The sequence below is a fragment of the Protopterus annectens genome, chromosome 3.part1 (genome assembly GCF_019279795.1).
Source record: "Protopterus annectens isolate FY-2018-M chromosome 3.part1, PAN1.0, whole genome shotgun sequence".
Lineage (NCBI taxonomy): Eukaryota > Metazoa > Chordata > Ceratodontiformes > Protopteridae > Protopterus > Protopterus annectens.
The window spans coordinates 217,044,067-217,057,898 of record NC_056732.1 but is presented as its reverse complement, the minus strand read 5'-3'; the positions used below and the strand labels follow the sequence as shown (position 1 = coordinate 217,057,898).

General features: G+C 41.1%; 1 protein-coding gene and 1 pseudogene across 1 annotated transcript in view; both read left to right on the top strand.

Moving 5' to 3' along the window:
- The window catches only part of DNAJC13 (DnaJ heat shock protein family (Hsp40) member C13), a gene marked incomplete in the record, with an annotated part of 3,140,357 nt that overhangs the window by 2,355,607 nt on the left and 770,918 nt on the right, over nucleotides 1–13,832 (top strand).
- On the top strand, nucleotides 1,847–2,047 carry LOC122798984 (annotated as a pseudogene).

Genomic DNA, 13,832 nt, shown 5'->3' with positions numbered 1-13,832 from the left:
TAAGTTGATCCAAGGCATTGGAATTTATGAATTCCAGAAAATGTTGAGCAAAAGAGTTGGTACATGAGTAGTTTTCCCAGTTAATGGTGGGGTAGTTGAAATCACCCATTATTAGAGTGTTAGGTTGTACCCTAATATTTTCCAGTGTATCAAGAAATGAGGAGTGGGAATCCTGGGGCATGGTGGGGGATCTGTAGCAAGCTACAATTTGGATTGCGGTCTTTCCCAAAGTTAGTTGCACTTGGATAATCTCGGATGCATTATGCTGAGCAACTAGCCTGGAGGTGTTGGTATCCTTAATGAATATGGACACGTCTCCACCTTTAGTGTTTCGGTCCAGGTTAGGTGGCCGAAAGATGTGGTATGAATTATAGCCTGGTAATGCAGGGGTGCTCTTTGGAGCCTTGAACCAGGTCTCTGTCACTACACAGATGTCAGTGTTCTCCATTTTAAGAAGTGTCTCAAGTGAGTGCATTTGGAGGTTTAGACTTCTAACATTGAGTAGCATCACCCTCAGATTTTGCTTGCTTGAACCTGTTACGGTGGTGAATTTGTCATTTGAACCTTGCCTAAAAAAGGCAGTATAGAGGTGGCAAGAGCCTTAGTCAACATCCGGAATCCCAACGGCAACAGGTGCATGCCATCTCTGGCAAAGCATCGTGGTCTGTCGTTCATGTCATCCCAGGCAGACATACTGAATCCCCTTAGAATGACACCAGAAGCTTAACCAGTTGTTGAAGTCAATCATTTTGTCCTTGTACTGTGGTATCATTCTGGGTGATGGCAGGATGCTACTCAGGGCTAGGGTTATACCTGCCTGGGCTACAAGATTGGAGAGCTCCTCCATGTCACTTTTCATGTAGTCCAGGGAGGTGCGTCTCGGGTCATTCACACCAACATGGACAATGACAGTCATATTTGTACTTGTTGTGGAGTGACCTGAGTGCTTCCATTATGTGGCTGATCCTGGCACCCAACAGGCAGCTGACAGTAGCTTTCTCCAGTACATAAGTGGGAGGATGACATAATGGCTAAGGTGTTTACCTTAAAGACACACAAGGTGCAGGGTTTGATTCTCACATGGGGTAACTGGCTAGGCTTCAAATGGCCCAAAAAGGGCAGTTAGCCTAGTACTAATCTATGAACCTATAAAAAGAATCTTTGTCTTACAGACTGGATTATCCCTGACTGATTCCGTGTAGCTCCTTGTTGTCTTCTATGGTAGCTGAAATCCTTAAGGAGACAGAGGCACAGCATGATTAAGTCATACGTGAGGAGATGATTATTTTTATTGTGCTCATTCAGGATGTCACACCCTTAAACTGTGCAGGGTCTTCAACATTTGTGGTGTCTTGCGAGCTTTAACGCAAGTTGCTTATTCCTTCATTAAGGTGCCTCCTCAGTTTTGGCTTGCTTGTTTTTGTTACCTCAGCGGCTTCACAGGTAACATTGAAACAGTTTTGAAGAGCATTCTTCCCCTGTGATCTTTGCTACCTTGTCTCACTGGTCTGGGATATGACTTTCATAATGCAGAAACTCACACTGGCTTTCTCTGGGACCAAAGCTGTAGGAGATGTGAAGAGTGCAACTAAAATCTTCCAGGACAAGGCTGAATCATTCATTCAGGCAGATTTCAGAATTACAGGCTTTGATTTTTATTGAGCCCTTCATGACCTTCAGCAAGGGAGGGATAACACTAATTTTGTTATTTGTGTCTAAGGTAGTGTCTAAAGTGACTCTAAGTCAGTTTGTAGTCATTTTCCTAAGCAAGACCCCAGGGTTGAAAGGAACCCATATCTCATTGGATGTGTGTAGGGCCTTGAAGTGGTATACCAGTCTCATCAGGCAGTCTTATCAGTCTTTTGACTAAGATCAAGTGTCGTATCTGTTCTTATCAGTCGTTTGTGTCTTCTGTTAAGAACAACAATATAGGCCTGTGCTGAGACAACTGTTTTTTTTTTGTGTGTGTGTGTGTATAGCTTATTGTTTCATCTTTTGCAACAACAAACATGGGCTTGCCCTCAACACCAAGAAATGCAGCATAATTTACTTTACATTAAGCAGGAGTGATGCTAGATTTGTCATAGATAACACATCCCGTGCTGTTGCCTGCAACCATTAATGATGTAGCGTAACATAACACAATGAATGTTTATCTCACTGTAACAAGTATTCTTTGCGTAGTACTTTTAATGCACTGTTAAAAAAAGTGATTACCTTTAATCCACATAGGTTCATAGGCTATCGGCCCTAAGGCCTGTACAAGCCTAGCCAGAACAATTCCCTGGCTATTTCTTCCCACAATATTTACTTCCCTGGACCCTTGTCTAGCAGCGCGACTGACATGATCCCCGGGGTAAATTTCCTATCTCCCATCCCGTCATCAAGGTTCCTTTTGAAGAGGGCCAAGGAGGTGTAACTTGGTGAACGTAGTACATTTTATTACTGTATTGTACATTTTGTTATTGTATTGGACACTAATGGGAGTAGAAATTCTTGGAAGACAAAACAAAACTTGCTGGCTATTTTCCATGTTTCAATGAACAATGCAGTGTAATGATCCAGGATTCATTTACTTCATTGTACATGAATATGATCTGGCAGTTAGTTCATGTAACTAAAACTCCCAGCTCTTAATGAACTACTTCCCGTGTACATTGGGTTACAAGGTTTGCTTTCTTCCACCTTCATTTGCCTGCTGTGTGAATGTGAGCAAGTGACTTAACTAGACAGCGCTCCCAGGTTGACCCTGCAAAGGGACAGTTGCACATAGTGGGTTTACAAAATCAACAACAAGCAAAAAAAAAAAAAAAAGATGAATAGTTTGCTGTAGTGATACCAAGTCAAATCAAGTCAGGCAAACACAAACTAAGAAGATGTAGAAGTAGGGTAACTTCACCAAAGAGACAGAGCCTTGATTGTATGAAAAATTTTTTATAGCCCAAACACACGTAGAAAACCACGATTAGATAACATAAACCACAAGCAGGATACACAGAAAGTCTCCAAAAACTCCAGCAATATAAAAAACATTAAAATGTATAGAAACAAGAAGTTAAGCGCTATAGTCAAATATCTGACTTCTTCAGAACGTAAAATTGCTGGCTAAACAGGTTTAAAATGCTATTACAATCCAATCAGTTAACTGATTAGCTCCACATCACTTCCTCCTAATTAATTAGAGTAAATAATCAAACCAAAACGTCACAATAGCTTGTGAATGCATAAATGTGCATATGAGGAAATGACATAATGCTGTCTAGTAGAACTTACACACAAGTTATAAGACAAAATACCTTATAGTATATAATAAATTATAAATTATAAAACATATCATAGCTGTCATAACATGAACATATGTTTTAATCTCAAAAGCGAAGCCAATAAAATTCTATCATTGAGCCCTGGGGGGCAATATGCATTCACTCTAATTTGCCATTTTAATTCAATGAATTCTAGGTAGTCATCTACAGGACCTCCCTGAGGGCCCATATCAGCTTGCTCTAATATAAAGAAACTAAAGGCATGGTTTGGCTGATTACTAATGTGTTTATATAATGCATTATTCATATTGTTCTGTTTAATGTCATACAAATGTTGATAAGTAATTTTCGCATATTTTGCACACTGCAATATACACAACGCCCTTACTATAACAGTACATTTTCTTGTTATTGGTTATATATCCAAAATTTTTAAGTTTTACCTTATCTAAGTCCATAATGTATGGGCATTGTGAGCATCTCCCATATTCGAGCCATATTGTATTGGACACTAATGGGAGTAGAAATTCTTGGAAGTTCTTCTCAAGTAGTCCTTTAAGTGAGATATCCTTCCTGTATACTATTATAGGCTTAATACGTACTTTTTCTTGTACATCTGTATCAATATTGAAAATTTTCCAATATTTGTGAATCACGTACCTAATTTCAGTAAAGTTAGATGTATAAGTAAGTGTAAGTGCACATGAAAAATATATGTTGTGTACGTGAAAAATCTGTGTTGTGTTTTCTTCCATTACCCTGATTGTCACTGCTACCCTGACTCAATAATGCAGTAAAATGTCCACTAGTCCTCTTGTGGAAGAAAACACAACATAGATTTTTCATGTGCACTTACACTTACTTATACATCTAACTTCTGTCTGTCTCTCCACAGTTTCCCAATAAGGCTCCCCACTGGCACTGTGAAACCAGTGCTTTGTGTCCCTGCTGCAAGTAGCTGACACTCTCACTCTGTGAGATATAATTTTCATACACACACACAACTGGGAAAGGCTGGCATAGATTACTCGCTCTACTAACTTTGCCCAGAATATAAGGCAGATTTCACTGTCACCAATCTGTTACTGTAAAGCTCTTAAAAGTGTATCAATTATACTGAGTGAAATTAATATTAATACAAATGATAAATGTTGACCAAACAGCCAGGCTTTCAGGAGTGGCCAGAATTATCACCAAATATATGCAAATAGTTTCAAAGCTTAAATATTTTCTGAAAAGGATCTTTTTTTTTTAATTATACCAGAAGTTGTGTTTTGTTGAGGGAGAAGCTGCCCAGCATTGCAAAACATTTTATACATTTAAAATATGATGCATCATACTAGCTCAGCACATTCCTTAGTCATGACAACAAGATTGATAGATGTCTTTCCATATCACTGTTGCAGTTTTCTTTACCAAAGGGACCTCCTGCCAAGGATAGTATACCAAAGCCTTTATCTCTCTTAAGTGCCATACGTCACGTGTATGCTCCCAATGCATGAAATAGGGCATAATGGTGATGTGTGGACGCAGATACTCAGAACTACTTTGCCACCGGTCTGAATGCCATTGTTGAACATCGGTCTGAATGCCCTTCTGCTGTACTTGTTACCAAGCAAGTTTTCCAGTTAAATGCCCCATTGGGTTTTTTTTTTTCCTCTCTCTCTCTATTTGTTGTGGTTATTGTGTTCATGTCATCCAGAAAGTGGAAATGTCTGTGCAGGAGGCAGATTCCCCATAAAGACCATCACAACCAGTGTCTCTTCTGTTTGGGTGCTTCCCACGATCATACATGGTGCTCTATCTGCCAGGTGTTTGTGCCTAAAACCCCTACGTGTTACTCTCTCCTCCTTGTCCATATACCTAGAGAACCAATGTCTGAAGCTGGCTTTGGGTGCTATGGCAGAATCCTCTCATCCTGGTGGCCAGCCTTCTTCCATGAAGGCGGCCAAGAAAGGTAGGTCTGACCCAGCTGCTGTCCATCCTCCCTTGATGTCTCTCTTGAAGTGGTGAAAACCTGGAAGACTGTCCAGTAGTTGCTTTGGATTCCTCTGCTGTGACCCAGTTGGAGGCTAGTATGGATCCAGCTTCTCTCTCATCCTCGGATGTTTTTCAGACATCTTTACCTGATGCTGAGGGGGAACCTCGGCTAATTATTTCTGAAGTTCTGTGGGTGATTCCTCAGAACTTGGTTTGAGAGGAGATTTCCTATGACCATTATTGAATCTCATCAAGGGGTCTGATCCCCTGAGGGTGTTTTGGGTGGATGTCCTGAAGCAAAAGAAGCAAAAAACAAAACATATTTCTCCTGTTAAGGATCACCAATGTGAATGACAGGATTTCACTGAAGGTTTATTTAAAGCTTTGTTGGTCTTGAAGCCTCCTTGAGAGGTCTCTGTGCCTGCTGTGCCTTTGTCTTTCACTTCACTTAAGAGACCAAGGGAATTGGATTCCTTGGATGAGGACCTGGACTCGGGAAGAATCTTTGACTTGCTCTTTCCAAGTTCCTTCCTGTTTGGACTCATTTCAGAGGAGGATTCTTTAAGTTCAGATTCGCCCCTGGAAGAACTTTCCTTTGGGGATACCATTGTCTGTATGATGGAGTATTTTCAGTGGGACTGTCCTCAGGTCTCTGAAAGTCAAAAAAGATTTCATAAACTTCTACAGATGGAGTCTCCTAAGCCATCTACTGTTCTTCCCTTTCTGGCTGCCTTCCTGGATACTTTCTCACCAGTGTCTGCAGCCCTTGATTCTCAGCCCCCTGCACCTAAGATGCCAGATAGATTCTGTAAAGTTTCTGAGGAGTACAAATTTCTTTAAAAAAGACTTTCTGCAAACCCTTTTGTAGTGTCAGTCTCCTCTGATAAGCTTTCAGAATTATTGCCCTTTACCAAACTGTTGCTTTCTGATAAGGACAGTAGGTCTGTGAAAAACTGGGCAAATAAGTTTACACTGCTGCCACATTATCAATTAGGGTGCTCAGCTACCAGTCTCATATGACCAGGTATGTTTTAGCCCTCCTTTCTTCGGTTTCCAAGGTGGTTGCTGACTTTCCTGACTCTAAGGTGGTGAAGGCTTTGGCCCTTTCCCTGCTGGGCTCAACATCTCAAGTTGCCTGCCGCTCAATCAAATGTAGCCATGATGCAGCTGATGCCTGTTCCATGGCTGCTGCCTTTGGTTCATTTATGAGACATTATTCTTAGCTTCCTCTTCAGGCTTTGCCTGATGACATTAAGGCCAAACTTTTAAATGCTCCTTTGCGTAATAAAAACCTTTTTGGATCTGCTGCTGCTGAACTTTTCAGTTCTCTGTAAGATAAACATAAAGTCTTACAGGAGTTGAAACATAATTTTGTTTCTCCTGTTCCAAAATTTCAGAGGAATTATCCCTCTAAGTTTACTTTTCTTCATAGATGATCTTGCCCTCCTCCCAAGGGCAAGAAGGGTTATACGCTTGTGCCTCCTTCTAAATGTATTCGGACTCCTGCCTCCAAGAAACTTCCTTTCCAGGATAAACCAGGTTCTATTTGACCGCTTGCTTATTCCTGCCCTCAGCCAGGTTTCTTTGTCCCTCCATTTGCTCTTGTCTCTTCCAAATTGGCTTTAGATAACTTTAGACTCTTGGGTTCTGTCTGTTATTCATCATGGGAAAATTCATGGTTTGGGAAATCCCTTACTCCCTTTTCAGGCATTCTTCAACCTCCTCTGGAATGGCTCTCTCATTTCCCAGAGGTTATTCATTCTCTTGGTTCAGAGCACTATTCTGGTAGTGCCATCTGCCTAAATGGGGATGGAATGTTGCTCAAAGATGTTATTGGTCCCATGAAAGAAGGGTAGTTTGAGACCAATTCTAGCCGTTTCCCACCTGAACTCCTTTCTCAAGATTCTTTCCTTTTGGATGTTATCTCTGCAAACATTATTTCTCATTTTTCTACTCCAAGGCCTTTCTGGCTAGTCTCTCTAGATATCAAGGATGTGTACTGTCACATCTCATCCATCCTCTGTTCAGGAAATGTTTACCTTTCTCTGTCTCCCCCATGCATTTTCAGTTCTCTGCTATTCCGTTAGGCCTTTCAGCCATTCCAAGGGCATTCACTGAATGCTTCACTCCTGTCATTGCTTTTTGCAGGGTTTGAGGAATTGAGATATTTCCCTATCTTGATGATCTTATTCAAGCTCCTTCCCTTAACACTGTGCTGCAGGAAACTTCCAAGATGGCTGCGTATTGAGTAGCAGCTTATTTCTAGCTCTCCTGGTGTGAAAACAGAAGCATACCAAAGACCACCAGTAGACTTGAATTTAGGGGTACATTTCAGTAACTGGCTACTAAGTGTACTGCCTGGATAATAGGAATAAAGAAATACAGAAGACCTGGAAAAAAATCAGCTAGAAAAATGAGGAAGAAACACTGACTGGGGAAAGTTCTGCAGCTGTTCAGCAAAAAGCAGTTCAACCTTCAGACACAACTTTCAGTAACCTACAGGAAGATCTAAGACAACTGCGTACGGACCTGATTAAAATAAACAAAACACTGATGAAGTATATCAACACAAACAACAAAAGGCTGGAAAAATGGAAGAAGCTTTAAACAGCTATTCAGATGAGATAAGGCTGCAAAAAATCAGAGGTCAAAATAAAGAAAAGGCTGTCTGAATATGAGACTGCTCAGGAAAAGATGTTTCAAAAAAATAATAGAATCAGAGGACAGAGCACATAAGGAAAACCTGAGATTTTCAGCTATACCAGAGCAACTGGAAGGAACAAACTGCATTCATTTTATGAAGCACAAATAAGCAACTGGACTGGTATTCCACAGCAGGAGTTTAGTTGAAAGGCCACATCATGTGTATACTCCAAACTTGGCTATAAGAAGTCAAGCTAGACTTTTAATAGTAAAGATGCAATCCTTCCAGCAGTATGAGTTGATTCTGATAACATTGTGGCAAAAGGACAAAGTACTAAAAGTGGGAGACAGCACAGTGTTTGTGGAGAATGATTACTCATACACCAGAAGAGGAGCAAATATGTTCCACTATTCAGGGGGATGTCAGGTGTGCAGGTGTGAGGTTCATACTGCTGTATCCAGCTGTCTTCAAGGTATTCTGCCCTGGAGGGACAAAATAATTCTTTGATGAAGTGCATGCTAAGGAAGAAATACTAAAGTTTGTCCAACAAAAAGTAAGCCGAGAATCAGGAGATTCTGCTTTTGCTCTTCCGGTAATAAAGACTGCAGAGGTGACTGTACCTGTGAAACCCTTGCAATTCTTTCAACCGAAAATGTTGAAGAGAAGGAAGGGAGCACAAAAGTTGACTAAAAGAATGGAGAGTGCATTGGAAATGAAGCAGAAACAGGATTCCGGAGATGAACAGTAATAAAACCAGTAACTTAATATGGGATTGCAATGCAATAGTTATATTTTTGAAATATAACAGAACAAGAAATTCTGGAAATATTGGACTTTTTCAGAACTTGTTGGACTTCTGGAGGACTCTAAAACTATATGCCATACTTCATGTCATTAGTATTAAGAAAAGTGCTTTGGGGAGTGGAAGAGGAGGGAGAAAGTTAAACTGTAAGTAAAGATATTTTTTTTGAATAGTACCAGTTTTGTGGCATGTGGTTTTCCTTACTTGTAAAGTAAAATTGTTTCAGTTATTTTTAAGTGTAATGGGGATTGTAAACAGGTACTGCTGTTCTTTTTTTTTTTTCTTTTTCTTCTCCCTCTCTTGTTGAGTTTTAAGAAATGCAGGCACTGCAAAGCCTGATTAAAAAGGGTTATTAAAAAAGCAGTTAATGTGATTTTTTTTCTCATTCTTGCATGGTAGCATGGGGAAATCACTGGATTAAAGACCTTAGATTGATTTATTAAAAAGTTTTAAGAGAACAAGAAAATTAATAAGAACACAGAATATTATGAGGCTTTTTGTATGCTCAGTAACAGTTCTCCAGCTGGTCTTCAGGTTTGTTTGGAAACAATCTAATAAAGAGAAACTGGCTGCCTGGTTCTCATGGCTCCATGGAGACCATCTGATAAAGAGAAACTGGCTACAGTCTGTTAGAAAGTGACTGGCTGAGAAAAAAAAGAAAAGAGAAACTGGCTAGGAGATGATGTTCTCTGAAAGCATTCAGGAGTTTTTCCAAAGTAGATAATATTCTCTGAAAGCATTCAGGGGCTTTCCCAAGGTAATTAATGTTCTCTTAAAAACACTCAGGGATTTTCCCAGTTGGGAGAGCTTTAAAGATAAGACAAGATAAATCAGCACTTAGTAAAAGCAAAGACTGTAACATGCGTCTTAGCATGGATAACCTTTCTTTTAAGTTAACTCAAGTCTGTGACTGGCTGTGGCCGTGGCCATCAGTCTGGAACTTTTGTTCCGATTTGGAGGGTAAAACTTCAGTATTTGAAGGCGTACATAGTTTTCTGTGTTAGTATTAAGTTAATAGGTTTTAGGGGGGTATTGAGTATGCTTTTGTTTTGTTTGAGGGCTTTCAGTAAAACAAAAAGTTTTATAAGATGTGACTTAGGCTCACATGTATATGACAAGAAACAACTGCATGAAAGTTCAACCTGCCACACAGTGTATGCATGTAACACAAAAGTTGGAACTAGATATTTAACAAAAAAGGTATAATACATAAAAGGTTGAAATAGTAACTTTTTAATACAGTGATGCTTTATTAAAGTCTTTGAGTGTAAATGGCCTCACAAATCTGAGGGTAATGATACTTAATGCTAGACGTCTAAACCTCAAAATGCACTTACTTGAGGCACTCCTTAAAATGGAGAACATCGACATCTGTGCAGTGACAGAGACCTGGGTCAAGGCTCCAGAGAGCACCCCTGCATTACCAGGCTATAATTCATACCACACCTTTCAGCCACCTAACCCGGACCGAAGCACTAAAGGTGGAGGCGTGTCTATATTCATTAAGGATATCCACACCTCCAGGCTAGTTGCTCAGCATAATGCATCCGAGATTATCCAAGTGCAACTAACTCTGTGCAAGACCGCAATCCAAATTGTAGCTTGCTACAGATCCCCCACCATGCCCCAGGATTCCCACTCCTCATTTCTTGATACACTGGAAAATGTTAGGGGACAGCCTAACACCCTAATAATGGGCGATTTCAACTACCCCACCATTGACTGGGAAAACTACTCATGTACCAACTCTTGTGCTCAATGTTTTCTGGAATTCATAAATTCCAACACCTTGGATCAAATTATCCACATCCCCACCAGGAGCAGCAATATCCTAGACCTGGTTATTACCAACATGGGCAACCGGTGTTCCACACCAGAGGTCAATTCCTCGTTGATCAGATCTGAACACAAGCAAATCACCCTAGACATCCACATCCCACCCCCACCCCCCATTAGGGAAACCACCGTAAAAAATTTCTCCAACGCCAACTTCACGCTTCTTAAGACAGAAGTGGCAAACTTCACGACACCCATGCTGATGGACATTAGAGGTACGACTGCTGAATCCTATACAGTTGCACTTTATAAGCACTTACACGAGTGCATGGATCGTGCAATCCCTAACAGAACCAAGATGCTATCCTCCAAAAAAAGGAAGCCAATCTGGTGGTCCCCTGCTATAAACAAACTCTATAACAGAAGAAAGAAACTGTTGCAAAAAAGAGTAAAATTCCATGATTGGAGGAACTCCGTGGTCAGCCTCAGTAAGAAGCTGAGATCCCTCTAAAAATCCTCCAAAGCTAGTTATGAAAACAAAATAACCACTGATTCTAAAGACAACCACAAAGCATTCTATAGCTATGTCAAGAATCTCAATGGCAACACTCAGATCTGCTCTGAGTTACAGCACAATGGCACTAAATATACAGAACCAACTGATATTGCCAACATCCCTGCAGATAGGTACAGTGCTAACTTTAGTCCTCTCTGATCCCCTAAAGGGCCCATCTCTATACCGGAAGAATGCAAAGTTTCTGTAATCACGGCTGCACAGGTAAAAAAAAACACTCTCCAAAGCCCAAGAATACAGCATCCATGGGAACTGACAACTTCCTAGGCTGCATTCTACATGAACTACAGAACGAACTGTTACCCCACCTAAGTACCATGTTCAGTCATAGCCTCACCTCAGGCTTTGTGCCTCCTGAATGGCACACAGCAATGGTTATCCCACTCCACAAAGGGGGGAGCCACCACAGACCCCGGGAACTACCGCCCCATTAGCCTGATGAGCCTGGTCTGTAAGGCTATGGAACGTATCATCATGGAACTTCTTATAAACAATGACATTGGTAATCTCCAAACTCTGGACCCTACCCAGTTCGGGTTTGTAAAATGCAGATCACGTCTCCTAAACCTGATGTACTTCTTTGAAGCAGTCAACAAAACCCATAGATGAGGGTAAGGTGGTTCACACAACCTATCTAGATCTCAAGGCTTTCGACACCATCTCCCACTCTGGAATTATAGATAAACTCACTAAACCTAGGTATAAATCCCTGTGACAAGATGGGTTGCCAATTGGCTCACTGACAGAACTCACACTGTGAAAGTAGCCGACTGTAAATCCAATTTCAGACCAGTGACTAGTGGAGTACCATAGGGTTCAGTCCTAGGTCCTCTCCTGTTTGGTATCTACTTCTCTGAAGTACAGGCTAACACAGAAGGTCTTTGGCTAACGAAATTTGCAGATGACTGCAAACTAGGAGCCATAATCAAAACTCCTAACAGTGTGGACATCCTACAAAAGGGCCTCACTGAGACAGATGCCTGGTGTCAAAGCCATGGCGTCAAGCTCAATGCCAAAAAGTGCATTGTCATCCCTTTTGATAAAAACTCTGTACCCATGAACTACCACATAAGCGGTAGTCTGCTTAACACCGAAAGTGTGATGAGAGACCTTGGGACATAGGTGGACAGTAGTCTCTCCTTTGATAATCACATTGCCACAGTAGTCAGGAAATCTTTCTATGTGGCACACCTCATCACAAAAGGTTTCTCATCCAGGAAAAAAGAGGTCATTGTTCCCCTCTACTCATCACTCATTAGACCCATTAATAGAGTACATTGCCCCTTTTGGTATGTACCTCACAAGACATCTACAGTAACTGGAAAGGCCACAGAAATACCTCACAAAGAGGATTACTTGCCTCAAACAGATGCCTTACGCAGATAGTCTCAAAAAACTCCAGCTTTACTCTGTCACATATCGCTTACTCGGGCGATCTCTGCCTAACATACAAAGCTATGTCAAACCCAGAGCTGTTGGACATGCTCCATGTAAAGAAATCCCAGTCCCTCCGAGCTACATGCTCTAGGGACCTAAACCTTATCACCATAATAAACAGAACATGCTGGAGGGGTAGATTCCTGTCCCAGAGACTTCCCATACTCTGGAACAAACTACCTGTCTATATCAAACAAAGCTCTTCATTAGCACTCAAGAAAAATCTTGATGATTGGATGGGAGATAGGAAATTCACCCCGGGGATCACTTCTGTGGCTCTGCTTGACAGGGGCTCAGGAAAATAATTTTCTTGGGTGGCAAAAGCCTGGGTACCGTTTGGCTAGGCTTATATAGGCACAAGGGCCAATAGCCTAGTACCTACCTATGAACAGATAAATACAAACAAGAAAGAGTAATGAACTATATTAAAAATGTAGAGTGCAAATAGCTATGTTACAGGAGACGCACTTAGAACTGAACATGTGAATTTGGTAAAGAAGGGTTTTCAGGATGGTTATTTAGTGGAATACCTGGGACAAAGGAAAAGAGGAGTACTTATATTAAATATTAATTGCAAGAGGAGCTCCAATAGTGATAGAAGAAGAAAAAAAAATATGATGGCAGATTTGTAGTGCTTAAGGGGCTACTGGCAAAGGAGGAGGGTTACACAGGCATGTATTTACATTCCAACTAAAACTGCTATAATGGAGCTTAAGAAAATTCTGGGAGAAATAATCAGTTTTCAGCAAGGAATATTACTTATAGGTGGGGACTGGAATTTGATCTGTTCATAGGGTCATAGGTTGATACTAGACTATTAACCCTAGGGCCTGTACAAGCCTGGCTATTTCTTCCCAAAATATTTACTTCCCTGGACCCCTGTCTAGCAGGGCGACTGACGTGATCCCCGGGGTAAATTTCCTATCTCCCATCCAGTCGTCAAGGTTCCTTTTGAAGAGGACCAAGGAGGTGCTCTGCTTGACATGTATGGGCAGTCGATTCCAGAGTATGGAGAGTCTCTGGGTCAGGAACCTATCCCTCCAGCATGTTTTGTTCATTCTGATGACCAAGTTTAGGTCCCTGGAGCCGTGTGGCTCTGATGGATTGGGATTTCTTTAAGTGTAGCATGTCCAACAGCTCTGGGTTTGACATGGCCTTGTATGTTAAGCAGAGATCACCTCTGAGTAGACAATATGCGACAGAGTATAGCTGGAATTTTTTTAGTCAGTCAGCATAGGGCATCTGATTAAGGCCTGTGATTCTTTTAGTGAGGTGTTTCTGCGGGTTTTCCAGTTGTTGCAGATGTCTTGTGAGGTACATACCAAATGGGGCGTTGTACTCTATGATGGGTCTAAT